Source organism: Aegilops tauschii, chromosome 2 (assembly GCF_002575655.3).
Source record: "Aegilops tauschii subsp. strangulata cultivar AL8/78 chromosome 2, Aet v6.0, whole genome shotgun sequence".
NCBI classification, from domain to species: Eukaryota; Viridiplantae; Streptophyta; class Magnoliopsida; order Poales; family Poaceae; genus Aegilops; species Aegilops tauschii.
Window position 1 is genome coordinate 219625753 of NC_053036.3, and position 9080 is coordinate 219634832.

Consider the following 9080-nt stretch of genomic DNA (forward strand, 5'->3'; position numbering starts at 1 on the left):
GGTGCCATTGTCGGTAATGATCCTTGCCGGAACTCCAAAATGACACACCAGATCTTTCAAGAACTTGATAGTTGACTGAGCAGTCACCTTTCTCATGGCAGTCACTTCCGGCCACTTTGTAAACTTATCGATAGCAATGAACAAGAATTCAAAGCCCCCGATTGCTGGGGAGAAGGAGCCGAGGATATCGAGCCCCCAGACTAAAAATGGCCATGATAGAGGGATTTCTTGAAGAGCTTGGGCAAGCAGGTGGGTTTTCTTGGAATGGAACTAGCAGGCTTCACATTTCATGACTAGCTCGACCGCATCTTGGAGGGCTATGGGCCAATAGTTGCCGGAATGCTTTCCTAACTAATGCCCTTGATCCAATGTGGGAGCCGCACATGCCTCTGTGAATCTCAGCCAGCAGTTCCTTTCCTTCTTCCCGGCAGACACACTTCAATTTCACACCGTTGGGCCTCCTTCTGTATAGAGTGTCATCGACAAACTGATACATACTGGCCCTCCGAGCTACTTTTTCAGCTTCATGTTGGTCGCCGGGAAGCTCTCCAGTTTGGAGTAAGTGGACAATGTGCCTTGCCCAAGTTGGAGCCTGGGGCTCGGCAACGAGGACTAGTGGCACCTCCTCTGCTGCAGGAACACATGCCTCGTTCGTGGAGTCCATGGGCCCGGTTGGAGGGGGTGGTCCGGCAGGCTGCGAGGAGTTGTTTCCAGCAGGGTCTCTGCCAGGAGCGGACGACTCTGCCGAGAGAGGCTTACCGTAGTCCAACTTTCTCCTTTTCTGGGCCATTGCTACTAGGGATACGGAGAGCTAAGTGAGATGGAGAATAAAAGTCCCTGGTTCCACAGGAAGCTTCTGCGCAGCACAATTTGACAGATGATCAGCCATGCTGGTTTCCGCACGGCATACGTGCTCTGTTTGCAATCTATCAAAGCGCTCCTCCAATCTCCTCACTTCCTCGACGTATGCCTCCATCAATGGACTTTGGTAATCCTTGTTGACTTGTCTCACCACAAGCTGTGAATTTCCTCGAATGATCAGTTTCTTGATTCCCAATTCAGCTGCAATCCTGAGCCCGGCAAGGAGCCTTTCATACTCTACCGGGGATAACTGTCTGTCATTTCCTCATCAGGGGTTGGTGTCCATTATGCAATAAACTCTGCCAATGCCCTGCTCTGAATAGTTGATGTGCTCTCAAACTTCAAACCAAACCTGGATAACTCCAAAGCCCACTCCACTATTCTGCCGGTAGCCTCAGGGTTTCGGAGTATCCTTTGCAACAGGAAACGGGTGACAACCATGATCTCATGGGCTTGGAAGTAGTGGCGCAGTTTCCTTGAGGCCATGAAGAGACCCAAAATCAAGTTTTGCACGACATAGTACCTCGATCTAGCCCCCCTGTAACAAGGAGCTAACGAAGTACACTGGGCGCTACACCACTTTCTTCCTTGCCGCGTCCTTGGGGTTGCTCTCGTTGTCGTGCTCACTGCTGTCCTGATCCTTCTCTGACTCTGCCGGCCTCTGCTCACTCTCTGCCTCATCCACTTGTCGCTGTGCTACCAAGGCTGCACAGACCACTTGGTTGGATGCCGCTAAGTACAGCAGCAACGGTTCCTGGGGATTGGGAGCTACCAAGGTAGGCACAGAGGACAAATAGGCCTTCAACTCTTGCAAAGCTGCATCTATTTCTGGGGTCCAATTCATAGGTCTGGCCATCTTCAAATTTTTGAAGAATGGCAAGGCGTGCTCGGCAGACTTGGAGATGAATCTTCTTAGCGCGGCAATGCATCCTGTCCGACGCCTCACATCCTTAACTATCCTTGGCACTTGGATTTGCTCGATGGCCTTGATCTTGTCGGGGTTGGCTTCGATCCCGCGATGTGATACAAAGAACCCAAGCAACTTGCCGGAGGGAACACAAATACACACTTCTCTGGGTTGAGCTTCAAATTGATCTTGCGCAGATTAGCAAATGTCTCCTCCAAATCCTGAATAAGGGTGGCCTTATCCTTGGTCTTGACCACAATGTCATCATATAAGCTTCTATGCTTCTGTGCAGTTGTGGCTCAAAACCAATCTAGACTGCCCTTGCAAAAGTGGACCTGGCACTCTTTAATCCAGAAGGCATGCAGACAAAGCAGTACTTACCACATGGAGTGATGAACGACATCTTCTCTTCATCTTCCTTTGACACGAAGATTTGGTGATACCCAGAATATGCATCCAGAAAGGAGAGCAAATCATAATCTGAAGTGGAATCCACAATCTAATCAATACGCGGCAAAGGAAATGGGTCCTTCGGGCAAGCCTTGTTGAGATCTGTGAAATCTATGCAAAGCCTCCACTTCCCGTTAGCCTTCCGGACTACCACTAGATTTACCAACCACGTGGGATCCAGCACTCCTCTGACCAAATGGGCATGTGGCAGACAGCAAGGTGGTGCTCGATTACCTCCCTGGGAACACCGGGGATATCAGATGGTTGCCAGGCAAACACATTGATATAGCGCCCGCAGGAAGGGAACGAGAGCGCTTTCCTATTTGTCATCGAGGGTGGCGCTGATGGTGAAAGTACCATCAACGCCAGCCAGCCCTGCCGGGAACTTCTTCACTTGGGGTGCAGCGACCTTGGATCTCTTGCTGTTGGAACACTCTGGCACGTCGTCAACGGGTGTCGTGCACTCGGTGGGGGCACGCTTCCCAGACTCTTTGCCGGAGGTCCTACAATCCGTCTATTTTCCTTTACTTTCCTTAGGGGAATTGCCGCCGCCGCTGCCTCTGCCGCGACCGCGTCCCGGTACATCTTGTCCACACAAATGATTGCATCCTTCTCATCTGATGAGATGGTGATGACTCCCAGTGGCCCAGGCATCTTCAAGGTGTTGTAGGCATAGTGGGATGCCGCCATGAATTTAGCCAGAGCTGGGCGTCTAAGAATCCCATTGTATGGCAGGGGGAGATCAACCACATCAAACACAATCGTCTCAGTCTGGTAGTTCCGTTCTCCCCCAAATGTTACCGGGAACCTGATCTTTCCCTTAGGATGACTCCTGCCGAGAATAACTCCTTGAAACGTGCCGGTAACGTCTAGCTCTTCTTCTGCTATCTGAAGCTTGCTGATAACTGCTAGGGAAATCAGATTCAACCTAGCCCCGCCGTCCACCAACATCTTTTTGACCTTGAGGTTGAGAATTATTGGGGATACCAACAACGACAAGCATCCTACTGTAGTGGTATGGCTAGGATGATCCTCCTCGTCAAAGATGATGGGCGCACGGGGCCACTTGAGAGGCTTCTGGGCCTCTGGCGCTGGCTCCACGGCATTGACCTCTCATGCCCACCGCATGAGCTGGCGGTGGGAAGCATGTAGAGGTGCACCTCCGTCAATGCACAGGGCGTCTGTGGCCTTCTGGAGTTCTTGCTCAATGGTTTCCTCTTCATCCCCTACATCACTCTCATCATCACAGGTTTCCTTCTCTCGACCTCTGGCGGGCTTTCCTTGGTTCCAAATGGGTTTGCCGGGGCAATTTACTTCACCACCTCGGCCCTTACCGCTAGCAACACTCTGACCCTTTTCTTTGTCACGCTTCTCATATTCTGCTCTCTGTCTCTTGACAAGCTTCTCAACCTGATAACACTCTTGAAGGTTGTAACGCCCACGATGCGGCTATATCTCCCACGTGTCGAGGCACAACTTAGAGGCATAACCGCATAGTGGTTTTGTTGCAAGAAGGGTCATCTTCACACAATCCCATGTAATGAACAAGAATGAGATAAAGAGTTGGCTTACAATCGCCACTTCACACAATACATAAATATGATCCATACATCATCCAAAAAAATCATATAGACCGGCTACGGTCAAAATCCAGATGAAAATAAGATAACCCCAAATGCTAGATCCCCGATCGTCCCAACTGGGCTCCACTACTGATCATCAGGAAAAGACACATAGTAACGACCACGTTCCTCGTCGAACTCCCACTTGAGATCGACGCCATCATCTGCACTGGCATCGTCGGCACCTGCAACTGTTTTGGTAGAATCTGTGAGTCACGGGGACTCAGCAATCTCACACCCGCGAGATCAAGACTATTTAAGCTTAAAGGGGGAATGGTGCAAAGAGGTGGAGCTGCAGCGGCAAAAGCATATATGGTGGCTAACTTGCGCAAATGAGAGCGAGAAGAGAAGCAACGGAACGGACGTCAACTAGCAATGACCAAGAAGTGATCCTGAACACCTACTTACGTCATACATAACACAGACCGTGTTCACTTCCCGGACTCCGCCGAGAAGAGACCATCACGGTTACACACGCACTTGGTGTATTTTAATTGGGTCAAGTGACAAGTTATCTACAACCGGACATTAACAAATTCCCATCTGCCTCATAACCGCGGGCACGGCTTTTGAAAGATAATACCCTGCAGGGGTGTCCCAACTTAGCCCATCATAAGCTCTCACGGTCAACGAAGGATAAACCTTCTCCCGGAAAAACCCGATCAGTCTCGGAATCCCGGTTTACAAGACATCTCGACAATGGTAAAACAAGACCAGCAAAGCCGCCCGAATGTGCCGACAAATCCCGATAGGAGCTGCACATATCTCGTTCTCAGGGCACACCGGATGGGCAAGACGTCGGGTTGGCATAGACCCTGGTTGCCCAGGGGGCGCCGGACATCGCCCAGTTTGGGCCAGCATTCGAAGGAACACTGGTCCGGGGGTTAAAATAAGATGACCCTCGGGCTCGCGAAAACCCGAGGGAAAAAGGCTTAGGTGGCAAATGGTAAAACCAAAGTTGGGCCTTGCTGGAAGAGTTTTATTCAAGGCGAACTGTCAAGGGGGTCCCATAATCACCCGACCGTGTAAGGAACGCAAACTCAAGGAACATAATCCCGGTATAACAGTAACTAGGGCGGCAAGAGTGGAACAAAACACCAGGCATAAGGACGAGCCTTCCACCCTTTACCAAATATATATAGATGCATTAATTAAATAAGAGATATTGTGATATCCCAACATATCCATGTTCCGACATGGAACAACTTCAACTTCACCTGCAACTAGCAACGCTATAAGAGGGGCTGAGCAAAAGCGGTAACTTAGCCAAACAACGGTTTGCTAGGAGGGGATGGTTAGAGGCTGACATGGCGAAAAATGGGAGTCATGATATAGCAAGTGATAGGTAGCGAGCATGGCAATAGAGCGAACAACTAGCATAGCAAAGATAGAAGTGATTTCGAGGGGTGGTCATCTTGCGTGCAAGATTCTCAGAGTTGTCGAAAGCTTGATCCTCGTAAGCGTACTCGACAGGTTCCTCGTTCACGAACTTGTCTCCCGGCTCTAACCAAGACAAGAACACAAACAAACGGAACCACAATCAACAACGAGAAATGCGCAAGCAACATGATGCAAAACATGTATGATATGCAAGATATGATATGCAATGCATATGCGTGCTCCGGAAGGAAAATGATGAACATGGAAGTAACTTGGCAAACCAAGCATGCCACTGGAAAGATGGGATGATTTCGGTCGAAATCGATATAAAGATCACCGGAATCGGATGCACGGTTTGCAAATGGCAAGCAAAACAAGAATGACACGAATCTGCGATAAACAGCAAGATAGCACCTAAAATGCAACAAGTAGCAATGCTACAGCAATCCAACATAGCAATAAGGCACATGGAAGTAATCTACAGGAGATGCTTGATAAAAGATGAACACTGAGCTACGGCTAGTTCACAACATATCAAGCTCAAACAAGCATGGCAAAAGTGCAAAAGATTACAGGTTCACAGACTTAGTGAAAAACTGGACATGGCAGAAATCAGCATCAGGTAGCAATGTTCAGAGCACGAAATCAATATGCTACAGGAACTTAACATAGCGAAACAAGGCACGGTAGTGTTCTACTAAATGCACATGACAAAAGTCTCTTACTGACCATAAGCCAAAAAGGACCAGAAGATATGGTGGCAAGCATGTAAACATAGCAAGTTTCGTTAACAGGTTTCAGACTTAGCAGAAAAACAGAGCATGGCAGAAATATTAATATGTAGGCCTCTTTGTGAGCTTGATGCACTCACTACAGAGCAATGCATATCAAACCAAGCATACCTACAGCAATATGGCATGTTTATGAAGCTATCCATGGCAAGAAAAATTACATAGCATGTATGGATCAACTACAATAAGCTTGGCAAAAATGCATATCATGTTAAGAATCTGTCAGAAATATTTTATAGCAAAAGTAGAGCAAGATTGAGTCATGCTATGGCACTCCATAATTGCAAGAAATTGCAGTAATGGATCAATTACAACTATAGCTACAAAACATCCTTACTGAACATCTTCAAAATATGCATGGATCTCTCTGTAGCATCAAGTTTACGTAGCAACAAAATTACAGCAGACAGACATAGAAATCACCAAGTCCCTGAAATCAGAAATATTACGGGGCCTACTTTGCATACTTGTGCTAGTCACCACAGAGATCAAAAAATACATGGACTACACCACTGGAAAGATGGCATGGCATACTTCCACATGTAGAGCTCATGCTCAAAAGATGCACAGATTAAATGATACAAAAATGACAAATCTCCAGGTTCTGATAAGAACCAGAGAATAACAGCAACTAGCCCTCTTCCAACAGATATTTGGGCATCAAGATGACCTCTAATGAACATGGTGCAATTGAACAAAATGAAGAGAATCATGAGGCGAACAATTTGACATATTACACGCGTGAATCGGAACTACATGCACAGAGTTATCGCATCTCGAACAAGAGCACATGCTGATGAAATTCCAGACTCAGCAAAAAACGGTTTGCGAGGAAGTCAACGGGCACGTACAAATCGAGATCTCGCGAGGGATACAGGAGCTCGAGCTCGGCCTCGCCGATGGCTCCGGTGAGCTGCTCGCCGGCGGGAGGAAGGAGGGCGGCGCGAGGCCGGAGGAGGAGAGGACGGAGGCGGTCGCCGGCGGCGGGGGCGAGGTCGCCGGCGGCGGGGCGGCGCGACCGCGGCGGCGGGGCGCAGCACGCCGGCGGCGGCCGAAGGCGAGGGCGGCGGTGCGGGCCGGCGGGCCGGCGCGGTCCGGCGACGGCGGAGCGACGTGGCGGCCTGCGATTGGCCGGGCGCGCGCCGGACGTTGTCCGGCCGGAGCGGACGCGTCCGGCGCGACGCGGAGGGAGAGGGTTAGGGTTCGTCTGCAGTTTCGTTTTTCGGGATGCCCACATATAAATAGGTAGAGGGAGCTAGGAGGCTCCAAATGAGGTGCGGTTTTCGCCCACACGATCGTGATCGAACGACCTAGAGCATGGAAGAGAGTTTGGTGGGTTTTGGGCTGGTTTTAGAGGGGTTTTTTGCTGGACACTCAAATGGACTTTGCGGATGCCCGGTTAACCGTTGGTGTACCAAACGACCTCCGAATGGAACGAAACTTGACCGGTAGTCTCCGGGTGGTATATTAAGGCCACTTGAAAAGCCTCGGTCCATTCCGAGAAAGTTTGACACACGCAAATGAAAGAAAACAAGAGGGGTGCACCGGAGGAGATAGGAGCGCCGGATTGGAAAACGGACAACGGGGAAAATGCTCGGATGCGTGAGACGAACACGTATGCGAATGCAATGCACATGATGACATGATATGAAAATGCATGACATGACAAAATACAAAACGAAAGACAAAACCCGACAACGGAGGGAAAAACATATTACATAGCCAGAAATGGCAAGAGTCGGAGTTACAAATATGCCAAGTTACATGCGGGGCGTTACAAAGGTCGTGGCCCTTGGTCCGATGAATCTTGCAATACGGCCCATCACCTTTCCCGGCTTTCTCGGCAGCAGTGGCTTCCCACATGGCAGCTTCCTTGCCGGGGGCCTCAGCTTTGGCCTTCTTGCCGGTACTAGGCTTACCCGATCCTTCAACAGTCATCACTGCCTTATCTCTCTGCTTCTTGTTGTGCTTCTTGCTCTTCTTCTGACTGGTTGATTCATCATCATCTTCTGAATCAACGTTGATGCAATCTTCCTCTCCGGGCAACTTCCTTCCCTCCTCCATCCGAGCACACTTATCCACCATCGTGTAAAGCTCCTTCACAGTCTTGGGAAACCACATGTTCATCTTGAAACAGATCCGATGGTTGCACAATTTAGACTGGAAGGCATCTATTACGGCTGCCGGATGGATATTTGGGACATTTCTATGAACTTTGCTGAATCTCTGTAAATACTTACGGAGGGTTTCTCCTTCCTTCTGTTGGAGAAGCTGCAAGTCGCTGGGCCTGTCGGGTTCTTGATGACCGCCAGTGACGGTGCCAATGAACTCGTGGCACAAGTCAGCCAATGATGAAATGGAGTTCTCCGGTAGGTGCATCAACCAAGACCTCACATTGGACTTGAGGGCCAAAGGGAAGTAGTTGGCAAACACCTTCTCATCTCTGCCTCCGGCAGCCTGAACAGTGATGGTGTAGATGCTCAGGAACTCTGCCGGGTTCAACCTCCCGTCATATTTCTCAGGTATCTCTGGCTTGAACGTACGAACGGATGACGAACGGACTTGACGCAGCTCACAAGTAAAGGCAGGGAAGCCAACCTCGAAAGGTAGGCACCCGCCAATACCGAGCGCGGGCTCGTCGACATTGGGGCTGTCGCACCCGTCGGTCCGGCGAAGGTCGTCACGGCGTTGCTCGACAACGACGCATGTGTCTCCGCTCCTCCTATCCTCCGAGGCTCGTCGTTGGCCTGGACGTGCTCGAGGGCCAGAAGAGGCCATCGAGACATCGTCGTGATCTTGATTCTGTTGCGCTCACACTGGCTGCCGTGGCGGGGACTGCACCGTGGGGACGGCTCCTTCCGTACAGTCCGCAGCACGAGCTGTTGCTGTCACTTGGGGAGGCCGCGGTGGGTCAGCTTGCCGTGAGCCCCCAGCTTCGGCGAAACCGAGCAGGCTTCGGATGGTGGCACGCCATTCGTCCATCTGCTCGGCCGCTGTCGGAAACCTCAGCAGCAGCTGAGCCCAGGCCATGGCCTCCTAGGCTGTACTTGGCATGGGTGATGATGAAGT